The 27,661-nt window shown below is 45.6% G+C and overlaps 1 long non-coding RNA gene across 1 annotated transcript; it reads left to right on the forward strand.

The window, feature by feature from the left end:
• The first annotated feature begins 9,978 nt into the window (after positions 1 to 9,978).
• Positions 9,979 to 10,883, forward strand: LOC145792361 (uncharacterized). The gene is made up of 3 exons (XR_014331757.1): positions 9,979 to 10,268; positions 10,354 to 10,452; positions 10,747 to 10,883. It is a non-coding gene; the product is annotated as an uncharacterized LOC145792361 (long non-coding RNA).
• The last annotated feature ends 16,778 nt before the right edge of the window (positions 10,884 to 27,661 follow it).

Consider the following 27,661-nt stretch of genomic DNA (forward strand, 5'->3'; position numbering starts at 1 on the left):
CCGTCACATCACAACATTTGTTAGGGGGCTGTTTTGTATTTTCACCCCCTGAACGCCTTTTTTCAACTAAGTTTAAGACATTTTCGACTATAACTCTCAACGTATGTGTCCTATTTACATACTATCTGTCTCTACAGGTCATATTTGGCATGAGAAAGCTGCCGGTTACATCACAACATTGGTTGGGGGTTGTTTTACATTTTCACCCCTCGAATGCCTTTTTTTGACTAAGTTTAAGGCATTTTCGACTCTAACTTCCAGCCTACGTGTCTTATTTACATACTGTTTGTCCTTACAAGTCATATTCGGCACGGGGAAGCTTCCGGTTACATCACAACATTGGTTAGGGGGCTTTTTTGCATTTTCGCTCCCCGAACGCCTTTTTTCGATTAAGTTTAAGGCATTTTCGACTCTTAACTCCCGACCTACGTTTCCTATTTACGTACCGTCTATCCCTACAGGTCATATTTGGCATGGGGAAGCTTCTCGTTACATCACAACATTGGTTGGGGGGCTGTTTTGCATTTTCGCCCTCCGAACGTCTTTTTTTGACTAAGTTTAAGACATTTTCGACTCTAACTCCCAACCTATGTGTCCTATTTTCGTACCGTCTGTTCCTACATATCATATTTGGCATGGGGAAGCTGGCCATTACATCATAACATTGGATGGGGGCTGTTTTGTAATTTCGCCCATCAAACGCCTTTTTCGACTAAGTTTAAGACATTTTTGACTCTAACTCCCAACCTACATGTCCTATTTACGTACCATATGTTCCTACAGGTCATATTTATCACGGGGAACCTGCCGGTTACATCACAACATTGGTTGGGTGTCTGTTTTGTATTTTCGCCCTCCGAGCGACTTTTTTCGACTAAATTTAAGGCATTTTCGACTCTAACTCCTAACCTACGTGTCCTACTTACGTACCGTCTATTCCTATAAGTCATATTTGGCACAGGGAAGCTGGCTGTTACATCACAACATTGGTTGGGGGGTTGTTTTGTATTTTCGTCCCCTGAATGCCTTTTTTCGATTAAGTTTAAGGTATTTTCAACTCTAACTCCCAACGTACATGTCCTATTTACGAATCGTCTGTCTCTACAGGTCATATTAGGCACGAGAAAGTTTTCAGTTACATCACAACATTGGTTGGGGGCTGTTTTTCATTTTTGCCCCTCGAACGCTTTTTTTCGACTAAGTTTAAGGCATTTCGACTCTAACTCCCAGCTTACATGTTCTATTTATGTACCGTTTGTCCCTACAAGCCATATTTGGCACAGGGAAGCTACCAGTTACATCACAACATTGGTTGAGGGGCTGTTTTGCATTTTCGCCTCCCGAACGTCTTTTTTCGACTAAGTTTAAGGCATTTTTGACTCTTAACTCCCAGCCTGTGTCCTATGTACGTACCGTCTGTCCCTACAAGTCATATTTGGTACCGGGAATCTTTCGGTTACATCACAACATTGGTTGTGGGGCTGTTTTGTGTTTTCGCCCCCTGAACGCCTTTTTTCGACTAAGTTTAAGGCATTTTCAACTCTAACTCCCAACCTACGTGTCCTATTTACATACTATCTGTCCATACAGATCATATTTGGCACGTGGAAACTTCTAGTTGCATCACAACATTGGTTGGGAGGCTATTTTTCATTTTCACCCCCTGAACCCTTTTTTCGAATAACTTTAAGGTGTTTTCGATTCTGTAACGCCCTCAAAAAAAGTAACATTAAACCCTCAATTGGAATATTCATTGACATGCAAAATATCCACATTCTTCTATTAATCAGAGTTTCATTACAAAAGTATTACATGTTAACAACAAAAGCAAAATGCCCTACGGGCTTACAGCTTTCCAAGTTAACACTTGGTTACAACAAAAGAGTACTAACTCAATTACACATTAAGCCCTTGGCTTGAATTTACATGTAATACATCAAAAATAAAATGACAAAAGTATGTCCGCCTCTAGCCTTCCAAGCTACGTCCTTGGAGGTGGCATGCTACCTGTACCTGAAAATGATATTCCCATATAAGGTGAGCCATAGCCCAGTAGAAATACACTAAACCAACCATGAACAATGACTAAAAGATTAGCAATTGATAGATGGCCAACACTGATACATTCACATAAATCACATATTTGTGTCATACGACTTATGAGTCCAAGTTACTTTCCATTTTCCCTTTTTCAACAAGTAAGCATATTAGCTCTATCATCATCTCAACAGATAAGTATAACCACTATATCCCACATTCACAGATAAGCATATAAGCTGTATCCACACTTCACAAAGATAAGCATAAGAGCTCTATCTTCACCTCTCTAGACAAGCATATGAGCTGTATCTACGGAGTTCATCCCCTATCTTCTCCCAACACTATCCGGTTTAGAGGTACATCCCCCATCTTCCCCCAAACCGCGGAGTACATCCCCCATCTCCTCCTCTACACATAACGTATACAAACACATTGGTTCTATATACAATCACTCAATACATACAGTTAATGTATTCTATCAATCGTCAAATTCCATGACACATTCCATTGATTAGTTTTCGTTTGCCTAATCATCATGCATTGCCTACAACAATCACGACTATCTTCCACCGATAGCTGTAACAGCGCCCGCGTGGGAGGCCTCATGCTACAGTTCGGACTCGATTTGTGTCACGGTTCTTAATCTGAACCAAAGAGTCCAAATCTGGCAAATCGTTTTGAGAAACTGATTTTTGAAAAAGTAGTGCCAAACATGGACTGCTTTGCCAGATACAGAGTCGCCACCTAAATATTTTAAAATGGGAGAATTTAGGAAACCCTGACTCGGTGCCGAAGGCCACATGTCCGTCATCACCGGAGTTGTCTCGGCTCGGGAGCTTGGGTACGATCGGGGAAGGTCAGCTATGAGCACCCCCTTTCGCCCGGTCCGAAGACCGGCCTCTACTAACCGTGATATCCGTTTTTGAAAACTTTACGTGTTCTTATTCCATTTATTAGCCTAGAATTACTATGTTATGCGCACAGCAAACAAGTATAGACTAGATTGCCTAATTTGGAAATAAACATTGCACATCCGTTTGGTTTGAAAATGCTTTGGAATTTGCTACTCGCAAGTAGGCTAAAATACGGATTTCAACGAGTTTTTCCAACTCAAACAATCCGGCCTTCACCCACAGGCATTCAAAACAGTTTAACACATAAGCATCTAGCCACATGTTAAGCATGTTGTCATGGTAACATTCACACTCATGCGATATGCTAAAGCGGAAATACTTACATAGTACTCGTGCCAAAACAAAGAACTTGTTAGCAAACATGCATGATCCAAGTCCATGTGAAGTGCCTAATGCATCGCATACAAAATGTCGCTAAGATAGGCTCGGCTAATCCTAGACATGTCATGTGAAAATGCACAATTATCACATAGTCAATTTTTGAATTGAAGTACAAATGCAGTTAGCGTGATGTACCGAGCCTAATGCATGCAATACAAATGCATGGATGCACGCATGCATAGCATGAGGTATGCTAAATTAAACGTGCCCTAATCTACCATCATAAGCAGGTAAATAAAAGGGAAGAAAGAAGTGAGGTTGGAAGACATACACACCACCCACACACACTTATTACAGATTTGCCCTCGCTCGGAGGGACCGAATAAATATTACAAATTAATTAACTACGCAAGCTAATTAAATATTACAAATTAATTAATTAACAAATTAACTAATTAAATAAAGCGGGAAAACGCCTCGGGAAGCGCGCCACCATGCGCAAGCTGCCTCTGTTTTCCTCCCTTTCCTCCTTTGGAGGTTGTCAAAACCTCAGGACTACATCCTTGGACAGAGGGTATCATCACCGGCTAGATGAAATTTCCACCGGCAGTGTTGTATGGCCATCGGCACAAAGTTGAAGCTGTCGGCAGAGAAAATAGTGCCGGTCGGCACATTACACTGCCGGTCGGCAGAGTATTCCTGCAGAACCCTTGTAGTCCTCTTCAACAAAGGTGCTCCAATGGCCTCCTTGAGCTTGAATCCAAGACAAAAACTTCAAAACACACTCTTTAGAACCTCAGTTCCAAGAGGAAGGTGAAACACTAGGTGTTTGTGTGCAATAATGAGACACAAAACACCTAGTATGCAAAATGAGAGGAAAAGAGAGATAGGTTGTGTATGTCTAACCCTAACCCTAGAAAACCAGAGCTCTCCTCTGTCTTCTCTCCTCAAAAATGTCTAAAAGCTCTCCTCTTGCCTTAGAGAGAGACCCTCTCTATATGTCTCTTGTAAAGCTTACAAGACAAGCTTTGCAAGAGGGAGATCCCTCCATACACGTGTATGGAGGGGAGCAAAAGCTATACAGCTGTCCAAAAATATCTGCAAAAGCAGATGAACAGCAATCGGCCGGCAAAAAATGCCATCTTGGCCAAACAAAGTGCCGACCGGCACAAAATAGTGCTGACCGGCAACAAAGAGTGCCGGCCGGCAAACTATATTGCCGGTGGCAGCAAAAACCAGCCGGTGGCATCTAGCCACTGCCGGTGAAGGGTGGGGATGGTCTACAAGCCCCACTCTGACTCTCAAAGGCAAGATGCAAGTGTTTGGTGCAAAACCAGACACTAAAAGGTCGAGTTCGGGGATCCTGAGGCAAGGCGCGCGAGCCGAGACCTCCGGGAACTCCAAACGAACACAAACATGGAAGATCACCGTGTGTTCAAACAGTGACGTCCAAGTCTTGAGGACGGTCAAAAATGGGGTGTCTACAGTTGCCCCTCTTTGACAGAACTCGAAAGTCATAACAATGACGGGAGTGAATGTCAAAGCCCAGAGACGACCCATTTTTGAGAAGGCCAAAGACTCAGACAAGCATACAAGACAAATAAGGTATGCGCCCGGAGGCAGGGGCAAAATGCAAGACAATGCACAGAGCCGAGCACAACTTATGATCATGCAAAGAAAGCTGTAATGAAGCAAACATGGGACAGTTTTAAGCTAGCATACCAAACTACACTACAATGCAGAAAGGATGTAAGAGAATTATGGAATTCTCAATACGTCTCACTCGGAGATAAAATACTTGTGCGGCTCGTCTGGTTGCACCAGCCTCAAATGAACCGTACATGCAATATCGTGCCTGCAAAGAAAACAAACTTAACAGGTACAATATGATTAGCAACATGCATGACAATGCAAATGTGGATGCAAAACGAAATGCAATATATACAAAACAATGTATAAACAATGCAAATAAACATGCAATATAATTGAAACAATGCAAGCTACATGCAAAGCATTTGAATCGTGATCCAATCACGAACGGTTCGAAACCACACCTATGTCAAATAGATTGATGGAGGTAACAAGTCTGTCTACCATAGAACGGTCAACTGAACTATGAGTATTGTAGACAGACGCAAGAACAAGCATTGGGTGGAATTGACATAAGTGGGGAAACAACCCGCTGGAGAAAGGACTACGATCCTAATGCCGGATGCAAAAATTACACTACAATGTAATGGATGAATATGACACGCAGGCCAAACCAAATCTTGCTTAGGAAAAGCATGTACACATACAAGCCATGTGTAACACAGAAAAGGTGCCGCAACCCTCAACCAACATATCAACGTGGAATCGGCGCGATACACATACAGAACTGTGTTTTAACATGAAAAGTAAGGGCACATACCAGACCAAGCTCAACCTGGAAAGGTGCAAGCCAAAGGCGGAAGGTGATGCAATGAATGCATGCAATCTACAATGCAATATCTATAAATATGCAATGGAATGGATATGGATACAATGGATATGGCACGCAAGCCAAACCAAATCTTGCCTAGGAAAGGCATGCACACGTACGAGCCATGTGTAACACAGAAAAGGTGCCGCAACCCTCAACCAACATATCAACGTGGAATCGGCGCGATACACATACAGAACTGTGTTTTAACATGAAATGTAAGGACACATACCAGACCAAGCTCAACCTGGAAAGGCGCAAGCCATAGGCGGAAGGCGATGCAATGAATGCATGCAAACTACAATGCAAATGCATGACAATGCACTATGATGCAATGACTATGATTGCAACTTTCCCTATCTTACCAACAGGGTGATATACTAGGTTGGTTCAGTATCCAGAACTGAGGCATAGACATGCCGCCTCAACCTATGGGGCTTCCATACAGATTTCAAGCCGAGGGTAAACCTCTGGGTATTTAAACCAGACTTTAGTCTCGGAACTCCCGAACCTTTGCGTTCTAGGCATAAGCCGTTCGAACTCTAGTTTCCACCGTCCCAGTTGGTCTTCTAGGAACTCATCGCAAGCACAGGCAGGTGGCTTTACCAGACCACCGAAAAAGTCGTTCGGGCACGACGAACACCAAAGGAATTGCACCTTCAGAGGATTTAAGGTCTCCTAGACCGGAATGCAAAATGTATGCATGACAATGCATGTTTTGTTTGTTTTTTTGTTTTTTTGAGATGCAAATGATGTATGAAATGCATGTTGCATGGAATGCGCGACAACACGCGGCTCTCGAAGTGTACGACAATGCGAACACTAAAGGTCTTACACCTTCCAAGGATTTAAGGTCTCCTAGACCGTACGTGTTTAAGGTCTCGCCAGACCATGCGTGTTTAAGGTCTCGCCAGACCGTGCGTGTTTAAGGTCTCGCCAGACCGTGCGTGTTTAAGGTCTCGCCAGACCGTGCGTGTTTAAGGTCTCGCCAGACCGTGCGTGTTTAAGGTCTCGCCAGACCGTGGTATTGCACGACGGTATGATGCGCAAAATAGCGCAATGCGTTAGGCAACGCGAGTGCACAGGACAGTGCGGTGGAATGCATGCAAAATGCAATGAGATGCGCAAAACAGCGCGAAATTGAAATGCACAAAACAGTGCAATGCGCAGAACAGCGCGAGGTTTGAAATGCACAAAACAGTGCGATGCGCGGAACAGCGCGAACAATTTTGAAATGCACAAAACAGTGCAATGCGCAGAACAGCGCGAACAATACAATGCACAAAACAGTGCGATGCCAAGTGTGACATGCATGCCACACGGAGTGTAAATGGGCTTGAATGCGCAACAACGCACGTATTCCGAAATGCATGACAATGCATGGAATGGAAATGCAATGATGATGCATGAGAAATGTGCACGACAATGCAAAGGGGTGCGTGTTGCAACGCATGTAACACGTGCACAACAATGCAAATGTGTGGCGCGCGACAGCGCGATGTAATGCACCGAAGTAGTGTGATGAACTTGTGCAACACACATGGGGTAGCTTTTGAATTCAAAAGGATACAAAAAGGATACACCTCGCACGAATTCGAGTGCCACGCACTGGAGACACGGCCCACGGTCAAAACGGAGGTCGGTTGAGCGTCGGAGATGCACTTTCTTGTACTTTCTTCAGCTATGAAGACCAAAAACAACTCAAATGGCCTAAACAAGGCTGTAGGAACCCCACCGGCCGAAAGATGAGGCCACCGGCTGGCCATCGGCACAAAAACAATTCCATCGGCACAAAAAAGTGCCGGCCGGCACAAAACATTGCCGACCGGCAAACAGTTGCTGGTACGGGGCAGTTTTGTCTTTTCACCTTGGGTGTTATAAAATAGGGCTTCAAGCCCTATTTTCTCACTTCTCCACCGCCGAAATCCCTTCCTCTCTCTCTCTAGGGTATTTCTCTCTCATTTTTCGCCCGTTTCTTCGCGTTCCACGCTCGTTTCATCGTCGGATTCGCGATCCTCTTCGCGTTTCGGACATTTTCCACCGATCACATTCTCGTTTCGGTGCCTCGTTCGGCGTTCTCGCCTTTTCGGGGTTTGTTCCCCTCACTTTCCTCTTCATTTCCGTGCCTCTTCACATTCCGGCCTTCCCGGCCATTTCCGACCCTCTCGGGAGTTGACTTTTCAGTTGACTCTTCGTATTCCGACCCGGTTTTCCTTTTCCGGGCCATTTTCACACCACTCTCTACATGCCGGACGACATTCCACGTGGCGGGACTCCCCCGGACCACGAGATGGATCCCGGGGTCGAGCTCTTACCACTGAGCGAGCGCCCGTTCGACCCGGCGACCTACCGGCCGGCGATCCACGTTCTGCCCCCAGACGGCCTGCGTCAGTTCCGGAGCTTTGAGAGGTACGCGGCGCCTGAGCTACTACTACGCGAGCCTACCTCCCATCTTTCATTCGGCACTCCCGAGGTAATTTTTCTTCTTTCTGCTTTACTTTCTGCAATGTAGGATACAAAACTGCCATAGTTAGTTGTATTCTCTAACTGCTGAAATCTGATATGCCGTAGACCGTAGTTGACTGTAAACATACATACAACTGATATCTGCTTGAGACTGACACATGCACACACACTGCACTAGTCCTGAATCACCCAAACACACGGCACACACTGTATTCTACTGCACACACACTAGTACCCAGTATTTGTCTGAATCTGTCAAACTTGCATACATGCCATATCTGTCCTTTCAAAACTGCATTTTGAATGTTGTCTTGCAATTGTCATTTTCTGTTTGCAGGAGGGTTCCCATACCATTCGCGGGTATGGGAATACTGGTGCACGGGAGTGGTATGATGAGCTCCCTGATGCGGTCCAGCGCATCGTGGACCGAGCGGGCTTCGGCACCTTCTGCCGAGGGCTCTCTAGGCTCTCCACATGCAGACCTCTCCTTGCTGCTTTGGCGGAGAGGTGGTGGGACACCACCGATTCTTTCCATTTTTCTGCTGCAGGGGACATGACGATGACCCCTTATGACTTCTCGATGCTCACAGACATCGGGGTAGGGGGGATCCGATCCCTTTCGACACCGACATGGATGAGTGGACCGCCGCTCAGGTCCATCTACTGGGGGAGGCCCCATCGCTAGCTCGTCCAGGCTTCGTCCGATACTCCTGGTTCGAGACACAGTTCAGGGTCCAGCCCGCATTGGGGGAGGAGACTCAGATGACCGAGGAGGACGTGGAGAGGTATGCCCGCGGCTTCCTCATGTTCCTGTTCGGGACTACTATCTTTGCCGACCGGGCGAACACCGTGCCTCTCTGCCTTCTCAGCGCACTGGTGGACGTCCGGGACATCTTGCACTACGATTGGGGCGGCGCTGCTCTGGCCACCTTATACGGATATATGAGCTCGGCTTCTCGCGGCAGCGGCCAGCTGCTCGGAGGTTACTGGCGAGCTTGGGAGGTACATTCCTTCTCCGCTTTTCATTTCTGTCCGATATTCTCTGTACTCTGTACACTGCACACACTGCGGTCTGCTTTACACTCACTGTATACTGTACACACGGCACACACATACATTATGCTTTACACTGACTGTATACTGCTCACACTATACACTGCACACAATACACGGCTCAACACACGGCTCTGCCATTTCTGCTTTATTCTGTATATTCTGCTTTTTCTGATAGTCGTACTGACATCTGTTTTGCAGCTGTGGGTTTACGCCTACTTCCCTAGGCTTGCACCCGTACCAGTCGCGGAGCCTCCTCCGGCTGTCCCGTTCTCGATTCGCTTTGACGGGAGATGCACCCGGCGACCACGAGAGACTTTCGGCTTCTTCCGCCGATATTTCGACACCATCACCCCCACAGATGTATGCTTTATTTTCAGTTCGTTTAGCTTCGCTTTCCCACTACATGTTTCAATAACAGTAGATAACAAACTGTCTGTCACTTTCAGATCACATGGCGGCCATGGGCTTCCTTGCCGTCGGCGATGCGGGGTCGGTTCCCTAGTGCTGAGGAGACCTCGCGTTTCCGGATTTTGCTTGAGGGCTCGGTCTGTCGGGCTTGGTACCTGGGGGAGCGTTTTCTACGCCAGACCCGCGGGTTACCTGAGCAGATAGTCCCGGTTCACCCTCCTGCAGAGATGAGGGAGACCGAGGGGCTGACCCCTGAGCAACTGGATGATTACTCCATCGGCTGGGAGGAGGCCGGCTTCTGAGGCACCGGCGACTATCAGGAGTACGTGCGGACGTACCTGATGCGTCCCTTGAGCGGTCGTCGAGCAGAGGGGGCCAGGCCTGTAGCATCGGCGGCTGGGGCCGGAGCGGGAGCAGGGGCTGGATCTTCGAGGAGGGCCCGGGTCCGTGGCAGGGGCGGAGCGCGGGGAGGACGAGGAGCTGGCTGGCCTGCCCTGCCCGCTGTACTGACTTTCCAGGGGCAGGGTGGGTCGACCTATCAGATCCCCTTTGCCCCTCCACCGGCTGGTCACGAGTTCATTGACATCCCCGACTTACCGCCGGTATGTATCACTGCACTTCGTACAGTTATTCATTTCAGTTTACTTGATATTCCACAGAATACTAATGCATCTGATACTTTTGCAGGCCTCTTCTGAGTACACCCGTCAGTCGTTGGCGATGAATGCCTCGATGATGGGGATGCTTCAGCGGACATTTGACCTCCTGGCCGTCTACAGCATACCGGTATGTCCTTCTGACACTGGCCTCAAACCATTCATACTCTGCTTTACATAATCTGACGCACGGCACAACACCCGATACACTGATCTCACAGCATCTGACATACTGCATACACTGCATTCTGCACTAAACTCTGTACTGACAAACTGCTTACGGCATTCATACACTGTACTCACATACTGCATTCTGCACTGATAAACTGCTCACGGCATTCATACATTGTACTCACACACTGCATTCTGCATTGATAAACTGCTCACGGCATTCTGATGCATTTCCCTTTCGTGTACTTTTCAGCCTCCTTTCCAGATTCCCATGGCAGGAGGTGCTCCAGCTAGACCTGCTGTCCCTGCTCGGGGGAGAGATGAGGAGGGCAGGATATTTCCCCGTACCAGGGGAGGGCGTACTCACATCGGGAGTAGCTCGCGAGCTCCAGTCCCGGACGATGACGACGAGGAGGAGTCAGAGGCGGAGGCAGGGTCATCGGAGGAGGAGACCGGAGGCGATTCTAGCTCGGGCTCTGACGACGACGCTGATGATGCTCCTGGACCCTCGTCCAGGAAGAGGACCAGGACAGACTGACGGCCCTTCGGAGTGCTTGACACAGATGCAGATTTTTGCTATCTTTTCTTTCTTTCTTTGTACTTTTCTTTTTGGTTGGTAGATAGATTACCTTGTACTGCCGCAGACAGATTTTTGCTTCCAAAACTTGTACATTTGAAAAGCTAAGTAAATGAAACAGACTTTTTATCTGAAAAAGTGTTTACATTTACACATTTCATGCATTGCATCACATCTCATCATGTTACACCTCAATGTAAATGGAATTAATTGGTTGTCTGAAAATTGAACACTCGCGCTGTAATAATCAGATAACTTAAACAGCCAACAGCAAAATAACCCAAGCAACCCACTGCCTGATTCTGGACACACAGCCCTTACTCTGTTGGGGATTAATCTGCATACAGCCCATAACACAGCATTCGATTCATTCTGCACACGGCAAATTCTGAACAAACGGCCCAATCTGACAGGACGGACCTCAAAGATGGAACCGGTTGGAGTCGAAACACGCTCAAATGTAGAGAATGGCACATCATTCTGAGCATAAACGATTTTTGAAATCGAATTGAGGGTTTTTCAGACCGGGATATCGAGCCTACAACTGAACACAGCGGGGAGGACTCAAACGAAGAGGTACACGACCTAAACACAACGAGGCGCGCTCGGAAAAGACTGAAAACAAAAGACGAGACCGTCAAATCAGAGAGACACGACACACAGACACGTAAACGAAGATGGGAGACCTCGGACCACGAGGAGCCAGTTCAATCTGGGTATTGTTTCCTACCCTTTCTGATTTGTGATTCTCGCATCACTCGGCTCTCGAGCTCGGATTTTCTCTCAAAACCCTTTTTTTCTCGCTTTTCTCTCAACTTACACCTCTCTATTCTTCAATCTCTCATTTTTCATCCCTCCCCGGGGTGATTGATGGATGAATAGGAAGTTGTGGGTTCATGCTCAACATCGTTAGCTCACAGCTATTTCTTCTGACGGGTAGAGCGCTCTTCTGGCAAGTACGTCGATGACCGGGGAAAGACAGAACGCCTGGCTCAACTGTGCCCCTAGTTCATTATTTTAACCATTTTTTCGTTTTTGCTTTCTACTAAAACGGTTTTGATCAAAATGAGAGTCGGATTAACGTACTTGTTCGATTTTTGATTTGAAAACCGTTTTGGAAAATGAAATAGTTTTCGAGAAACTGATTTTTGAAAAAGTAGTGCCAAACATGGACTGCTTTGCCAGATACAGAGTCGCCACCTAAATATTTTAAAATGGGAGAATTTAGGAAACCCTGACTCGGTGCCGAAGGCCACATGTCCGTCATCACCGGAGTTGTCTCGGCTCGGGAGCTTGGGTACGATCGGGGAAGGTCAGCTATGAGCACCCCCTTTCGCCCGGTCCGAAGACCGGCCTCTACTAACCGTGATATCCGTTTTTGAAAACTTTACGTGTTCTTATTCCATTTATTAGCCTAGAATTACTATGTTATGCGCACAGCAAACAAGTATAGACTAGATTGCCTAATTTGGAAATAAACATTGCACATCCGTTTGGTTTGAAAATGCTTTGGAATTTGCTACTCGCAAGTAGGCTAAAATACGGATTTCAACGAGTTTTTCCAACTCAAACAATCCGGCCTTCACCCACAGGCATTCAAAACAGTTTAACACATAAGCATCTAGCCACATGTTAAGCATGCTGTCATGGTAACATTCACACTCATGCGATATGCTAAAGCGGAAATACTTATATAGTACTCCGTGCCAAAACAAAGAACTTGTTAGCAAACATGCATGATCCAAGTCCATGTGAAGTGCCTAATGCATCGCATACAAAATGTCGCTAAGATAGGCTCGGCTAATCCTAGACATGTCATGTGAAAATGCACAATTATCACATAGTCAATTTTTGAATTGAAGTACAAATGCAGTTAGCGTGATGTACCGAGCCTAATGCATGCAATACAAATGCATGGATGCACGCATGCATAGCATGAGGTATGCTAAATTAAACGTGCCCTAATCTACCATCATAAGCAGGTAAATAAAAGGGAAGAAAGAAGTGAGGTTGGAAGACATACACACCACCCACACACACTTATTACAGATTTGCCCTCGCTCGGAGGGACCGAATAAATATTACAAATTAATTAACTACGCAAGCTAATTAAATATTACAAATTAATTAATTAACAAATTAACTAATTAAATAAAGCGGGAAAACGCCTCGGGAAGCGCGCCACCATGCGCAAGTTGCCTCTGTTTTCCTCCCTTTCCTCCTTTGGAGGTTGTCAAAACCTCAGGACTACATCCTTGGACAGAGGGTATCATCACCGGCTAGATGAAATTTCCACCGGCAGTGTTGTATGGCCATCGGCACAAAGTTGAAGCTGTCGGCAGAGAAAATAGTGCCGGTCGGCACATTACACTGCCGGTCGGCAGAGTATTCCTGCAGAACCCTTGTAGTCCTCTTCAACAAAGGTGCTCCAATGGCCTCCTTGAGCTTGAATCCAAGACAAAAACTTCAAAACACACTCTTTAGAACCTCAGTTCCAAGAGGAAGGTGAAACACTAGGTGTTTGTGTGCAATAATGAGACACAAAACACCTAGTATGCAAAATGAGAGGAAAAGAGAGATAGGTTGTGTATGTCTAACCCTAACCCTAGAAAACCAGAGCTCTCCTCTGTCTTCTCTCCTCAAAAATGTCTAAAAGCTCTCCTCTTGCCTTAGAGAGAGACCCTCTCTATATGTCTCTTGTAAAGCTTACAAGACAAGCTTTGCAAGAGGGAGATCCCTCCATACACGTGTATGGAGGGGAGCAAAAGCTATACAGCTGTCCAAAAATATCTGCAAAAGCAGATGAACAGCAATCGGCCGGCAAAAAATGCCATCTTGGCCAAACAAAGTGCCGACCGGCACAAAATAGTGCTGACCGGCAACAAAGAGTGCCGGCCGGCAAACTATATTGCCGGTGGCAGCAAAAACCAGCCGGTGGCATCTAGCCACTGCCGGTGAAGGGTGGGGATGGTCTACAAGCCCCACTCTGCCTCTCAAAGGCAAGATGCAAGTGTTTGGTGCAAAACCAGACACTAAAAGGTCGAGTTCGGGGATCCTGAGGCAAGGCGCGCGAGCCGAGACCTCCGGGAACTCCAAACGAACACAAACATGGAAGATCACCGTGTGTTCAAACAGTGACGTCCAAGTCTTGAGGACGGTCAAAAATGGGGTGTCTACAATAGCCCAAAGCAGTTATTTCTATACAGAAAATAAATGCACAATGAATATTCAATCAACATTTCATTTCGGTGTGTGATAAACAATTCAACTACACCCTTTAACCCCATACATTCCCAATTCCAATAATTCCATTTCATTTCCTCATTTCTCACAATTAATTATCCCAATTAATCAAACAATGTAATTAGGTCATTTTCCATAATTAACATTTCAACCCTTAGGTCCCATCTTCATCAATGATTCAACATTTATTTCATTTCTCTATGCCGAACATGCATCTAGGTTTATTATAAATAAAACCCCAACTTTTGTACATTTACACAAAAAGCCCCTAACTTTCACAAAATTACCAAACCAACCCCAACATCTCAAAATACTAAAATTTAAAGGCAAAACGCATAGAGAGGAGTAGGGTATCCCTACCTCGAAGTTTGAGCCAAAAAGGAGATGAAGACTCGAAGATCAACGTGCTCCAAATCCAAACTTTTTCAGATTAAGTCGAAGCCCTCAACGCCCTCTATCCTTTTAACAAAGACCCTAGGCTAGATTCACACTCTAGGGAGATCAAATCTTAGAGAGAGTGTAAGTTTAGAGAGAGGGGGTCTCGGATCTAGGGTTTGAAAGAAAAAGAAGGTAAAAAATTGATGTTCAAAAACGCTACTGTCCGCTGATATAAAACACGCTCGCTCGAGCGAAGACTTTGTCGCTCGAGCGACCAAACACAGAAAACTCTCGCTCGAGCCAAGAAGTTCTCGCTCGAGCCGAAAACTCAGAAGTGCGCTCGAGCGAAAGAATGCTCGCTCGAGCCAACAACTCAAACCCTCAGGTCTGCAACCAGAAGCACGCTCGAGCGACAGACTTCTCGCTCGAGCGAAGAACAAACCAGACCGCTCGAGCGAAGAAAACTCGCTCGAGCCAAGAAATGCAGCTCTCAGGTCCAGAACCAGACGCAATCGCTCGCTCGAGCGAAGCCATTCTGGCTCGATCCACCAGACACGAACTCAACTCTCGCTCGAGCGACCAACTCCTCGCTCGAGCGAAGGTCCAAAAATCTGGGCAGTAGCACTAGGCTCCCAAACACAACCAACCTGTAACAAACCTGCCCAACACATCCTATAACTCAATATACAAAGTAGTAATAGATGTAAACAAGACAATAGTCAATTTCTATCCCCCACGGACACTTGTCCGGATCACTGTACAACAAGGGTAAAACCGGGATCGCTATAACCTTCCCCCTTTAAAGAATTTCGTCCCCGAAATTAAGCACAAGTTTTCAAAAATAGGTTTTCCTCCATTTTAGACAATGTTACATTTTAACATTCAATAATTCGACCCATTACTGGTCATCCCATCCCTTTAACAAGAGGCATTTCACAATATATAAACAACATATGTACTTTCAACATGCATCAGCATTACGCATTATCTTTCCAATTTCAACAATATATTCAACATACATAGTGTTACATTCAACTTCCATATGAGGCAAGTTCCAAAACACACTTCCAATAAACCAAAACATTTTCAATGTTTCACAACTTAAGACATATATAAAAGCTCTTAAGTTCAACAATAATTCAAAATTTAAATACAAGATTACATATCAACAAACAAGTCCGGATATTTCTCATGGACTTCCAACTCACGTTCCCAAGTGGCTTCCTCCACTCCGTGATGTTTCCACAAGACTGTAACGCCCTAAAAAAAAAACAACATTAAACCCATCTGATAAGACATGCATTTACATATAAACTAACCACATTCCTTTATTCCTTAGAGTTCCATTACATAAGTATTACATGTTAACATCATAACAAAATGCCCTACGGGCTTACATCTTTCCAAGTTAACACTTGGTTACAACAAAAGAGTACTAACTCGTTTACACATTAAGCCCTTGGCTTGAAGTTACATGTAATACATCAAAAGTTAAGCAACAAAAGTATGCCCGCCTCTAGCCTCCCAGCTATGTCCTTGGAGGTGGCATGCTACCAGTACCTGAAAATGATATTCCCATATAGGGTGAGCCACAGCCCAGTAGAAATACACTAAACCAACCATGAACAATGACTAAAAGATTAGCAATTGATAGATGGCTAACAGAGATACATTCACATAAATTACACATTTATGTCATACAACTTATGAGTCTAAGTTACCTTTCATTTTCCCTTTTTCCACAGATAAGCATGTGAGCTCTATCATTATTTCAACAGATATGTATAAAAACAATATCCACATTCACAGATAAGCATATGAGCTATATCCACATTCTACACAGATATGTATAACCACAATATCCACAGATAAGCATATAAGCTATATCCACACTTCACAAAGATAAGCATATAAGCTCTATCTTCACTTCTCTAGACAAGCACATGAGCTGTGTCTACGGAGTTCATCCCCTATCTTCTCCCAACGCTATCCGTTTTAGAGGTACATCCCCTATCTTCCCCTAAACCGCGGAGTACATCCCCTTTCTCCTCCTCTACACATAACGTATACAAACACAATGGTTCTATATACAATCACCCGATACATACAGTTAATGTATTCTATCAACTGTCAAGTTCCATGACACACTTCATTGATTAGTTTCAGTTTGCCTAATCATCATGCATTGTCTACAACAATCACGACTATCCTCCACCGATAGCCCAAAGCAGTTATTTCTAGACAGAAAATAAATGCACAAATGGATATTCAATCAACATTTCATTTCCTCATTTCTCCCAATTAATTATCCCAATTAATTAAACAATGTAATTAGGCCATTTTCCATAATTACCATTTCAACCCTTAGGTCCCATTTTCATCAATGATTTAACATTCATTCAATTTCTCTATGCCAAACATGCATCCAGGTTTATTATGAATAAAATCCTAACTTTTGTAAAATTACACAAAAGCCCCAAACTTTCACAAAATTACCAAACCAAGCCCAACATCTCAAAATACCAAAATTTAAAGACAAAATCCATAGAGAGGAGTAGGATATCCCTACCTTGAAGTTTTAGCCAAAAAGGAGATGAAGACTCGAAGATCAACTTGCTCCAAATCCAAACTTTTTCAGATTAAATCGAAGCTCTCAACACCCTCTATCTTTTTAACAAAGGCCCTAGGCTAGATTCACACTCTAGGGAGATCAAATCTTAGAGAGAATATAAGTGTAGAGAGAGAGTGTGTCGGATCAAGGGTTTGAAAGAAGAATGAAGTGAAAAAGTGATGTTTAAAATCGCTACTGTCCGCTGATATAAAACACTCTCGCTCGAGCGAAGACTTGGTCGCTCGAGCGACCAGACACAGAAAACTCTCGCTCGAGCCAAGAAGTTCTCGATCGAGCGAAGAAAAACCCAGACCGCTCGAGCGAAGGAAGCTCGCTCGAGCCAAGAAAGACAGCTCTCAGGTCCAGAACCAGGTGCAACCGCTCGCTCGAGCGAGCCACTCTGGCTCGACCCACCAAACACGAACCCCACTCTCGCTCGAGCGACCAACTCCTCGCTCGAGCGAAGGTCCAAAATTCTGGGCAGCAACACTAGGCTCCCGAACACAACCAACCTGTAACAAACCTGCCTAACACATCCTATAACTCAAATATGAAGAAAAAGGAATGTAAACACGATAATAACCAACTACCAACATCCACGGACACATGTCCGGATCACTGTACAACAAGGGTAAACCCGGGATCGCTATAACCTCCCCCTCTTAAAGAATTTCGCCCCCGAAATTAAGCACAAGTTTTCAAAAACAGGTTTTCCTCCATTTTAGACAATGTTACATTTTAACATTCAACAATTCGACCCATTACCGGTCATCCCATCCCTTTAACAAGAGACATATCACAATATGTAAACAACATATGTATTTTCAACATGCATCAACATTATGCACTATCTTTCCAATTTCAACAATATATTCAACATATACAATGTTACATTCAACTCCCATATGAGGCAAGTTCCCAAACATAATTCCACCAAACCAAACATTTTCAATGTTTCACAACTTAAGACATATATAAAAGCTCTTAAGTTCAACAAAATGTAAAATTTAAATACAAGATTACATATCAACAAACAAGTCCGGATATTTCTCTCGAACTTCCAACTCACGTTCCCAAGTGGCTTCCTCCACTCCGTGATGTTTCCACCAGACTTTCACCAAAGGAATGGTCTTGCCACGCAGGACCTGATCCCGCCTATCCAAGACCCGAACCGGTCTCTCCTCATACGAGGCATCCTCATCTACCTCTAAATCAGTCCAATCCAGCACATGTGATGGATCTGGCTCATACTTCCGAAGCATACTCACATGAAACACGTCATGCACTCCGGACAACTGCGGCGGTAAGGCTAACCGATAAGCAACCTCGCCAATCCTCTCAAGGATCTCAAAAGGACCAATAAACCGAGGGGATAACTTCCCACTCTTCCCAAACCTCATCAGACCTCGCCTAGGTGATATCTTCAGAAAGACATGGTCACCTACCTCAAACGCCAAAGGTCTCCTCCTACGGTCGGCATAACTCTTTTGTCGACTCTGGGCTGTAACAAGCCTCCTACGGATAAGCTCAACTTTCTCCGTCGTCTCCCTAACCAACTCCGGACCCAACAAAGGTGTATCACCCACCTCGGCCCAACAAACTGGAGACCTACACGGTCGGCCATACAAGGCCTCAAACGGTGCCATACCGATGCTAGACTGAAAACTGTTGTTGTAGGCAAACTCTACCAAGGGCAAGTGCCTCTCCCACGTCCCGCTAAAGTCCAGGACACAACCCCGAAGCATATCCTCGAGGATCTGGATAGTACGCTCGGACTGCCCGTCAGTCTGAGGATGATAGGCCGTACTAAAGGTCAACTTAGTGCCCAGGGCACTCTGCAAACTCTGCCACAACCTAGCAGTAAAACGAGGATCTCTATCTGAGACGATCGTCACTGGGACCCCGTGCAATCTCACTACGTCCCGAACATACAAGTCGGCAAGATGATCTACCGAATCTCTCACGCGCATAGGAATAAAGTGCGCCGACTTAGTCAACCGGTCTACAACCACCCAAATAGCATCACTACCCCGCTGAGTCCTCGGAAGACCTACAACGAAGTCCATAGTGACATGCTCCCACTTCCACTCGGCAATAGGCAAGGGTTGCAACAAACCCGCTGGCCTCTGATGCTCGGCCTTCACTTGCTGGCAAGTAAGGCACTTCGATACGAAAACAACCATATCTCTCTTCATACCCCGCCACCAAAATTGGCGACCCAAATCCTGATACATCTTAGTACCTCCCGGATGCACCGCAAGGCGCGAATGATGAAACTCTCGGAGTACTTCCTCACGGCAAGACTCCGGTACAAACAAACGGTCTCGGTATCTCACACTCAGGTCGGGATACACCGTCAAACCCTTCTCAACTTTCCCACTGGAGATCTTCTCTCGGAGAGATTCTACCTCAAGGTCACCACTCTGTGCCTCTAACACTTTAATCACAAGTGTAGGCTGCGCAACAACAGAAAACAAGGCCGCAGCCTCAACAGATTCGCCCAGTAGCAAATCAAACTCGCCAAGTGCTCCCAACATCTCCCATTCCCGGATGGCTATACAAGCTACATCACCAATGGTCTTCCTACTAAGGGCATCGGCCACAACATTGGCCTTTCCCGGATGATAGTGCAACTCAAAATCATAATCCTCGATGAACTCCATCCATCTCCTCTGCCTCAAATTCAAGTCTCTCTGGGTAAACAGATACTTCAAACTCTTGTGGTCCGAGAACACCTCGAACTTCTCACCATAAAGGTAGTGCCTCCAGACTTTCAAGGCAAAGATCACTGCTGCTAACTCTAGGTCGTGTGTGAGGTAATTCTTCTCGTGTATTTTCAACTGACGTGAGCCATAAGCTACCACTTTCCCTTCTTGCATTAACACACAACCCAAACCCTCTCGTGAGGCATCACAATAAACCGCATAACCCAACCCTCTCTCCGGAATAATCAACACCGGAGCGGTGGTCAATCTAGCTTTCAGATCTTGGAATGACTTTTCACAAGTCTCACTCCACACAAACTTCACTCCCTTCTGAGTCAGTCTAGTCAACGGTGACGCTAGCCTGGAAAAATCTTTCACAAACCGACGGTAATACCCAGCTAATCCCAGAAAACTGCGGATTTCAAACACACTCTTAGGCTGTGCCCAATCTTGCACTGCCTCAACCTTGGATGTATCAACAGACACCCCTTCCCCGAATACCACGTGGCCTAAGAATTTGACTTCCCTCAGCCAGAACTCACACTTCCCAAACTTGGCATACAGCCTATGGGCTCTAAGCAACTCAAGCACCACTCTCAAGTGTGCCTCGTGCTCTTCCTCAGAAGGCGAATAGATAAGAATGTCGTCCACGAAGACGACCACAAATCGGACTAAGAACTCCCGGAAAACCCGGTTCATCAAGTCCATAAAGATTGCCGGTGCATTGGTAAGCCCAAATGGCATCACCAGAAACTCATAATGGCCATACCGCGTACGGAATGCCGTCTTCGGAATATCCTCTTCCCTGACCCTCAACTGGTGGTAACCCGATCTCAAGTCTATCTTAGAGAAACAACGGGAACCCTTCAACTGGTCAAACAAATCATCTATACGGGGCATAGGATACTTATTCTTAACCGTAGCCCGATTCAACTTCCGGTAGTCAATACACAATCTCAAGGCACCATCTTTCTTTTTAACAAAGAGGGCCGGTGCTCCCCATGGCGAAACACTAGGGCGAACAAAGCCCTTATCGAGCAATTCCTGGAGCTGAACTTTCAACTCAACCAACTCTGCTGGAGCAAAACGGTAAGGTGCCATAGAAATCGGCGCCGTGCTGGGCACTAAATCAATAGAGAACTCTATCTCTCGGTGAGGTGGCAAACTAACAAGATCTTCGGGAAAGATATCCGAATACTCACAAACCACCCTCGGCAACACAAGCTGGGTCTCACCACTCTCACCACTCTCAAAGCTGGCAAGTAGACTACTAAGCTCACTTCGCCCTCGCGAATCATACCCCGGTGGCAAAACACTACCAACCCGGTCTCCCAAGAAATGGAACCACTCCCTGCTCAAGGTACATAACGTGACCCTCTGGCGGTAGCAATCGATAACAGCCCGGTATGACGATAACCAGTCCATACCCAAAATAACATCAAAACCCTTCATGGGCATGACAACAAACGGAAAAGGAAGCCTATAGTCGGCGACCTCTATATCACATCCTCTAACACCCTGTTTCAGGATCAACTCACCACCCAAAGGCGATACCACACAAATAGGAGATGCTAACTGTGCTAACTCCAATTCCAAAACAGATGCAAATGCAGCAGATACAAAAGAATGAGATGCACCCGTGTCTATCAACACACTAGCAACCGAGTTGCAAAACAGAAAAGTACCTCTCACTACTGATGGAGCCGGTACTAAATCCTGCGCGGTAACAGCATACACGCGCCCCGTAGGCCCCTGGTCTACCTGCTCACCTCTCGGAGCAAAAGACTGCTGCACAGACTGGGATGACGAAACTCCCGGATTGGCCCTCGAGGCCTGCACAGACTGAGCTGGCTGAAAACCCTGCGTCTGCCTAGAACCAGACGCTCCCGAAGTGGCACTCAACTGCGGGCAAAACCTTTTTAGGTGCCCAGGCTGTCCACACTGATAACAAGTCAAGGGCTGCCCCCTGCCCAAACTCTGACTCTGCGGTCTAGCTGAAGAAGAAGCAGCTTTCTGACCCCCACCCTTCTGCGGGCAAACTGAAACCTTGTGACCCAGCTGGCCACACTTGTAACAGGTGAAATCCCCCTGACCACCTCTCCCAGAGCCTGCACTCGGGACTGGGAAGGTCGATCTAGCAACACCACCCTGCGACTGCTGAGGGTTAGAACCCCTCTGCCTCTTGCCATCACTCTGACTATCCTGGCTCCTCTTGGAGCCTCTCTGCCCCTCATCCTCCTCCTGCATCATGAGCTCCATATGAGCAGCAGCATCAACTAGGTGTCTATACTCTCGGATGTAAGACCCACCAACTATCAACTTGAGGCCCCGCCTCAACTTCCGCTCAAACTCATAGCAACGGCGTTCCTCAGACGCCACTAGTTCCGGTGCAAACCTGGACAGACTGGTAAAAGTAGCCTCAAACTCGGCCACTGACAAGCCCTGCTGATTAAGCCGGCTAAACTGATCCCTCAGCTTCTCCCTAGCTGCTGCAGACAAAAACCTCTCCTGAAAAGCATTTATAAACGCCTCCCAAGTACCACCAACACGAGCCTTCTCGTACTTCCACCATTGACCCGCATCTCCCTTCAGTTGGAAGGATGCCAAGGTCACTTTCAGTGCTCCGTCCTCGATGCCAAGCATCTCGAACGTCTTACTCATTTGCTCTAACCACTCATCAGCCTTCAGTGGCTCCTTCGGATCCCCGACAAACTCATCCGGATTAGACCGGAAGAACTCCCTCTTCAAGAAAGAAGGCCCTGCCTCAGCGGCCTGATTCCCAGCTCTAAGAATACCCAAAGCTCCTGCTATCTCTCTGGTCAAGGCACCCATGGCCTGCTGACCCACTGGCTCGGCCACATTGGCCTGCCCAACTCCCTCTTGCACTGCCGGAATCTCACCCGGTAACGGTACTTCCTGCCTCGCAGGTCTACCACGCCTAGCTCCTCTTCCTCGTCCTGACATCCTAATAAAGGTAACACAGAACATTAGCACATTCATAAATGTGCCGAAACTAAACACTCACGTCCTAATGCATGGACAACTGTAATTCACTCCACATAAGCACATAAACACATAAGCACTTACGAATTTCATTCCCGGATAATGATAGTCCCGAGGCGTTACTAGAGTTCCGGTTAGAAACAGCATTGATCAAGTGTTTTTCCAACAAGACTCCCAGAAACTCAAGGATCCAATCAACATCCTAGAAATTAAATCCCATACCCACATAGTCACATAAGCATGTTATCAATTAAGCACATAGCATATGATACTACATCTAAGTATCTATCAAGCGAGACAAACCCATTGTGATACTAATCACTTCCCACGTACCCAAAGTATTCGAACCCGGTACGCTCTGATACCAAGTTGTAACGCCCTAAAAAAAAAACAACATTAAACCCATCTGATAAGACATGCATTTACATATAAACTAACCACATTCCTTTATTCCTTAGAGTTCCATTACATAAGTATTACATGTTAACATCATAACAAAATGCCCTACGGGCTTACATCTTTCCAAGTTAACACTTGGTTACAACAAAAGAGTACTAACTCGTTTACACATTAAGCCCTTGGCTTGAAGTTACATGTAATACATCAAAAGTTAAGCAACAAAAGTATGCCCGCCTCTAGCCTCCCAGCTATGTCCTTGGAGGTGGCATGCTACCAGTACCTGAAAATGATATTCCCATATAGGGTGAGCCACAACCCAGTAGAAATACACTAAACCAACCATGAACAATGACTAAAAGATTAGCAATTGATAGATGGCTAACAGAGATACATTCACATAAATTACACATTTATGTCATACAACTTATGAGTCTAAGTTACCTTTCATTTTCCCTTTTTCCACAGATAAGCATGTGAGCTCTATCATTATTTCAACAGATATGTATAAAAACAATATCCACATTCACAGATAAGCATATGAGCTATATCCACATTCTACACAGATATGTATAACCACAATATCCACAGATAAGCATATAAGCTATATCCACACTTCACAAAGATAAGCATATAAGCTCTATCTTCACTTCTCTAGACAAGCATATGAGCTGTGTCTACGAAGTTCATCCCCTATCTTCTCCCAACGCTATCCGGTTTAGAGGTACATCCCCTATCTTCCCCTAAACCGCGGAGTACATCCCCTTTCTCCTCCTCTACACATAACGTATACAAACACAATGGTTCTATATACAATCACCCGATACATACAGTTAATGTATTCTATCAACTGTCAAGTTCCATGACACACTTCATTGATTAGTTTCAGTTTGCCTAATCATCATGCATTGTTTACAACAATCACGACTATCCTCCACCGATAGCCCAAAGCAGTTATTTCTAGACAGAAAATAAATGCACAAATGGATATTCAATCAACATTTCATTTCCTCATTTCTCCCAATTAATTATCCCAATTAATTAAACAATGTAATTAGGCCATTTTCCATAATTACCATTTCAACCCTTAGGTCCCATTTTCATCAATGATTTAACATTCATTCAATTTCTCTATGCCAAACATGCATCCAGGTTTATTATGAATAAAATCCTAACTTTTGTAAAATTACACAAAAGCCCCAAACTTTCACAAAATTACCAAACCAAGCCCAACATCTCAAAATACCAAAATTTAAAGACAAAATCCATAGAGAGGAGTAGGATATCCCTACCTTGAAGTTTTAGCCAAAAAGGAGATGAAGACTCGAAGATCAACTTGCTCCAAATCCAAACTTTTTCAGATTAAATCGAAGCTCTCAACACCCTCTATCTTTTTAACAAAGGCCCTAGGCTAGATTCACACTCTAGGGAGATCAAATCTTAGAGAGAATATAAGTGTAGAGAGAGAGTGTGTCGGATCAAGGGTTTGAAAGAAGAATGAAGTGAAAAAGTGATGTTTAAAATCGCTACTGTCCGCTGATATAAAACACTCTCGCTCGAGCGAAGACTTGGTCGCTCGAGCGACCAGACACAGAAAACTCTCGCTCGAGCCAAGAAGTTCTCGATCGAGCGAAGAAAAACCCAGACCGCTCGAGCGAAGGAAGCTCGCTCGAGCCAAGAAAGACAGCTCTCAGGTCCAGAACCAGGTGCAACCGCTCGCTCGAGCGAGCCACTCTGGCTCGACCCACCAAACACGAACCCCACTCTCGCTCGAGCGACCAACTCCTCGCTCGAGCGAAGGTCCAAAATTCTGGGCAGCAACACTAGGCTCCCGAACACAACCAACCTGTAACAAACCTGCCTAACACATCCTATAACTCAAATATGAAGAAAAAGGAATGTAAACACGATAATAACCAACTACCAACATCCACGGACACATGTCCGGATCACTGTACAACAAGGGTAAACCCGGGATCGCTATAACCTCCCCCTCTTAAAGAATTTCGCCCCCGAAATTAAGCACAAGTTTTCAAAAACAGGTTTTCCTCCATTTTAGACAATGTTACATTTTAACATTCAACAATTCGACCCATTACCGGTCATCCCATCCCTTTAACAAGAGACATATCACAATATGTAAACAACATATGTATTTTCAACATGCATCAACATTATGCACTATCTTTCCAATTTCAACAATATATTCAACATATACAATGTTACATTCAACTCCCATATGAGGCAAGTTCCCAAACATAATTCCACCAAACCAAACATTTTCAATGTTTCACAACTTAAGACATATATAAAAGCTCTTAAGTTCAACAAAATGTAAAATTTAAATACAAGATTACATATCAACAAACAAGTCCGGATATTTCTCTCGAACTTCCAACTCACGTTCCCAAGTGGCTTCCTCCACTCCGTGATGTTTCCACCAGACTTTCACCAAAGGAATGGTCTTGCCACGCAGGACCTGATCCCGCCTATCCAAGACCCGAACCGGTCTCTCCTCATACGAGGCATCCTCATCTACCTCTAAATCAGTCCAATCCAGCACATGTGATGGATCTGGCTCATACTTCCGAAGCATACTCACATGAAACACGTCATGCACTCCGGACAACTGCGGCGGTAAGGCTAACCGATAAGCAACCTCGCCAATCCTCTCAAGGATCTCAAAATGACCAATAAACCGAGGGGATAACTTCCCACTCTTCCCAAACCTCATCAGACCTCGCCTAGGTGATATCTTCAGAAAGACATGGTCACCTACCTCAAACGCCAAAGGTCTCCTCCTACGGTCGGCATAACTCTTTTGTCGACTCTGGGCTGTAACAAGCCTCCTACGGATAAGCTCAACTTTCTCCGTCGTCTCCCTAACCAACTCCGGACCCAACAAAGGTGTATCACCCACCTCGGCCCAACAAACTGGAGACCTACACGGTCGGCCATACAAGGCCTCAAACGGTGACATACCGATGCTAGACTGAAAACTGTTGTTGTAGGCAAACTCTACCAAGGGCAAGTGCCTCTCCCACGTCCCGCTAAAGTCCAGGACACAACCCCGAAGCATATCCTCGAGGATCTGGATAGTACGCTCGGACTGCCCGTCAGTCTGAGGATGATAGGCCGTACTAAAGGTCGACTTAGTGCCCAGGGCACTCTGCAAACTCTGCCACAACCTAGCAGTAAAACGAGGATCTCTATCTGAGACGATCGTCACTGGGACCCCGTGCAATCTCACTACGTCCCGAACATACAAGTCGGCAAGATGATCTACCGAATCTCTCACGCGCATAGGAATAAAGTGCGCCGACTTAGTCAACCGGTCTACAACCACCCAAATAGCATCACTACCCCGCTGAGTCCTCGGAAGACCTACAACGAAGTCCATAGTGACATGCTCCCACTTCCACTGGGCAATAGGCAAGGGTTGCAACAAACCCGCTGGCCTCTGATGCTCGGCCTTCACTTGCTGGCAAGTAAGGCACTTCGATACGAAAACAACCATATCTCTCTTCATACCCCGCCACCAAAATTGGCGACCCAAATCCTGATACATCTTAGTACCTCCCGGATGCACCGCAAGGCGCGAATGATGAAACTCTCGGAGTACTTCCTCACGGCAAGACTCCGGTACAAACAAACGGTCTCGGTATCTCACACTCAGGTCGGGATACACCGTCAAACCCTTCTCAACTTTCCCACTGGAGATCTTCTCTCGGAGAGATTCTACCTCAAGGTCACCACTCTGTGCCTCTAACACTTTAATCACAAGTGTAGGCTGCGCAACAACAGAAAACAAGGCCGCAGCCTCAACAGATTCGCCCAGTAGCAAATCAAACTCGCCAAGTGCTCCCAACATCTCCCATTCCCGGATGGCTATACAAGCTACATCACCAATGGTCTTCCTACTAAGGGCATCGGCCACAACATTGGCCTTTCCCGGATGATAGTGCAACTCAAAATCATAATCCTCGATGAACTCCATCCATCTCCTCTGCCTCAAATTCAAGTCTCTCTGGGTAAACAGATACTTCAAACTCTTGTGGTCCGAGAACACCTCGAACTTCTCACCATAAAGGTAGTGCCTCCAGACTTTCAAGGCAAAGATCACTGCTGCTAACTCTAGGTCGTGTGTGAGGTAATTCTTCTCGTGTATTTTCAACTGACGTGAGCCATAAGCTACCACTTTCCCTTCTTGCATTAACACACAACCCAAACCCTCTCGTGAGGCATCACAATAAAC

The sequence above is a fragment of the Camellia sinensis genome, chromosome 6, assembly GCF_055761805.1.
Source record: "Camellia sinensis isolate YWXY chromosome 6, ASM5576180v1, whole genome shotgun sequence".
In the NCBI taxonomy this organism is placed as follows: Eukaryota; Viridiplantae; Streptophyta; class Magnoliopsida; order Ericales; family Theaceae; genus Camellia; species Camellia sinensis.